The sequence below is a fragment of the Berghia stephanieae genome, chromosome 7, assembly GCF_034508935.2.
Source record: "Berghia stephanieae isolate SIO BIC M18660-M18661 chromosome 7, UCSD_Bste_1.3, whole genome shotgun sequence".
In the NCBI taxonomy this organism is placed as follows: domain Eukaryota; kingdom Metazoa; phylum Mollusca; class Gastropoda; order Nudibranchia; family Aeolidiidae; genus Berghia; species Berghia stephanieae.
The window spans coordinates 48921869-48925314 of NC_088366.1; the positions used below are offsets into that span (position 1 = coordinate 48921869).

The 3446-nt window shown below is 36.9% G+C and overlaps 1 protein-coding gene across 5 annotated transcripts in view; it reads right to left on the reverse strand.

Moving 5' to 3' along the window:
• Positions 1 to 3446, reverse strand: part of LOC144977424 (ciliary microtubule inner protein 1-like) — a 202878-nt gene that overhangs the window by 70559 nt on the left and 128873 nt on the right. The window lies entirely within an intron of this gene.

Sequence of the window (3446 nt, forward strand, 5' to 3'; positions counted from 1 at the left end):
ACGATTGGTCATTTTACTCAGCATGACTCATGGGAATGTTTACAACTTTTATAAACAAAGCAGCGTGTTTACATTTATTGAGAAATGTCCAATCGTTGTACGGAAAAACATCATGTGATTGATGACGAGGTTGGAAGAAACAAAACTTGAATATAGATCGTTCCTATAGATAGAATGCGCTTGGCCAAGGAGTTCACAACATTGCCATCCGGAAGTATAACGGACCAACACACAAACTCTGTGTAACCATGAACTTTTATAGTCTGGTTAATACAGTTTAGTGAGAACAACTCACAATCGCGGATGGCAAAAACAATAACAAAGGCATGAGTGACGTCATCTGCATACTATCTATAGATAGAATGAAGATGACGTCACTCTGGTCTTTGTTATTGTTTTTTGCCATCCGCGTTTATGAGTAATTCTCACTAAACTTTATTGTCCAGACTATAAAAGTTCAAGGTCACACAGAGTTTAGTGTGTTGGTCCGTTATGGCAATGTTGTGAGCTTCTTAGTCAAGCGCATACTATCTATTGAAAGTAAGGTGTTCTGGTGTGACTCAGAATTGTTCAGTATTGCTTGGTGCTGAGTTCTCACTCTTTGTCAGTTTTCGTCACTCGTTATTTTATTTTTATCATTTGCTGTTATTAATAATTCTGTCCACTGTCGTCATTGTTATTGTTATTTACAATTCTTCTCAATGTGGACAAATTTAAGATTTTCGCGCCTTTTAACGCCATGATTATTTGTAGAATTATTCATCATTCATTTTAATTTTCTTTTTCAAACGTAGAGGTTCTAACCTTGACTATGATATAGTTATAACTATATTATCGTTTATCATTACACAATTTTAACTGTGCTCTTTTATATATAATATAAGTGAAGTGGCCGAGTGGTTAAGGCATTGAACTGTGCCCCGGCGGAAGGTCCTGGGTTCGAGCCCCGCTTCAGGCACTTTTGTTTTTTTTCCTTGAGCAAGATTATTAACCCCCAATTAGCTCACTTGGACAACATGGGTGATTCCTGTTGACATCAGACATCTTGTTTGATGAATTATCTATATTCCTTCATCGAATGCCTAGGCGACGACATCTTATGATATCGTGGCGCAAGGGCATAATTAAAAAAGAATATATATATATATATATATATATTATATATATATATATATATATATATATATATATATATATATATATATACATATATATGTATAATATATATATATATATATATTCTTGAACGTTTCGGGTTAAGCCCTTCGTGTGTTTTACTGGATTGTTCTTGTTACATTTTCAATAGGAAACGCACCAGAGAGAGAGAGAGAGAGAGAGAGAGAGAGAGAGAGAGAGAGAGAGAGAGAGAGAGAGACCAATATTATAATATTATATTTGAGCTCTCAATGTTTCGCCATGAACTTGGAGATAATAGACGTCTATCAATGTTCGGGACGGACTGAGGTCAATGAACTACATCAATATTTCTTCCGTTACAACGAGTCCAAGTTTGTTTCTTTTTTTAATTAGGGAATTAACAGTATTTCCTTATAATTGAGCTTTATATAGCGCAATATCCACTAAATGTGCTCAAAGCGCTTTACAAAGGGTCCCTGGTCAACAGTAACATTTAACATGTAGGACGGGACATAACGCCTGTTAGGCGATATTACAATTTTTCAGGCAAAAACAACTCTGTTAACGGCCAGGTACTCATTTTACACCTGAGTACGGTGAGAGAAAGTGAGTAAAGAGCATTTTCCAAGGACTCAACTATGCGCCGAGCGCGAGGCTCGAACCCAGGACCTTCCGATCCCAAAGCGAGTGTCATACCACTAGACCACATAGCCGCACAATAAACAGTTAAATTCCGTACTCTGAAAACCCATGTATGAAAAATTTAACCAGAAAACTCGTCTTTCAAATTGCCATCAAAATAGGCTTCAACATTCGTGATGTCACTTCCCTCGTAATGACGCATAGTAACTTAGTAACTGGTTCTAAACGATCGGAACAATGGCGGACGCTCTTATGAAATATGTATTTCTACGACCTGCATAAAAGTGTATCCAGAAGAGAAAAACATTATAAAATCCGATCATGTTTTGAATTTTATACATACTGATCACATGACATGTGAAAAAGTTCTAGCCAGCATAAATAATAAAAAGAACTGATTTTCTTTGTTTAGAACCAAGCTGCTGGTTGCTGGCTGAGCGGACATGATATCAGACTATTAAATCCTATTTAAATGGCCATCATATTGGGGGAAAAAAACAAACTCTCAAACTGAAGGAAGATTTCACGACGTTCCAGGTTTGAGCGCTGTATTTTTTTTCCTTTGTTTTTGTTTCATTTTATTGATTTATGAGGGGTTTTTTTGGTTTTTTTTTTTTTTTTTTGTTTTTTGTTTTTGGTTTCTTTTTCTGTTTTGTCGCTGATTCATGCACAGTTTATTTTTAGATCTTGAGAAAGGGGCGTGTCGACCCTTGTTGAAATGTCTGGTTTTTGTATGCGGTGGGTGCTCGCAACAGATCGTAAATGACCCGAGGATATGAAATAATCACCGAAATTGAAATACAATTGATTTGTTATGGGCGTGGTGAGTACACAAAGGAGAAGAAGAAGAAGAAGAAGAAGAAGAAGAAGAAGAAGAAGGAGGAGGAGGAGGAGGAGGAGGAGAGGAGGAGGAGTATAAGGAGGAGGAGGAGGAGGATGAGGTGGAAGAAGAAGAAGAAGAAGAAGAAGAAGAAGAAGAAGGAGGAGGAGGAGGAGGAGGAGGAGGAGGAGGAGGAGGAGCAGGAGGAGGAGGAGGAAGAGGGGGAGGTGGAAGAAGAAGAAGAAGAAGAAGAAGAAGAAGAAGGAGGAGGAGGAGGAGGAGGAGGAGGAGGAGGAGGAGGAGGAGAGGGGAAGAAGAAGAAGAAGAAGAAGAAGAAGAAGAAGAAGAAAGAAGAAGAAGAAGAAAAAAAGAGAAAAGAAGAAGAAGAAGAAGAAGAAGAAGAAAGAAAAGAAGAAGAAGAAGAAAGAAGAAGAAAAGAAAAAGAAGAAGAAGAAGAGAAGAAGAAGAAGAAGAAGAAGAAGAAGAAGAAGAAGAAGAAGAAGAAGAGAAGAGAAGAAGAAGAAGAAGAAAGAAGAAGAAGAAGAAGAAGAAGAAGAAAGAAGAAGAAGAAGAAGAAGAAGAAGAAGAAGAAGAAGAAGAAGAAGAAAGAAGAAGAAGAAGAAAGAAGAAGAAGAAGAAGAAAAGAAGAAGAAGAAGAAGAAGAAGAAGAAGAAGAAGAAGAAGAAGAAGAAGAAAGAAGAAGAAGAAAGAAGAAGAAGAAGAAGAAGAAGAAGAAGAAGAAGAAGAAGAAGAAGAAGAAGAAAGAAGAAAGAAGAAGAAGAAGAAGAAAGAAAAGAAGAAGAAGAAAGAAGAAGAAGAAGAAGAAGAAGAAGAAGAAGAAGAAGAA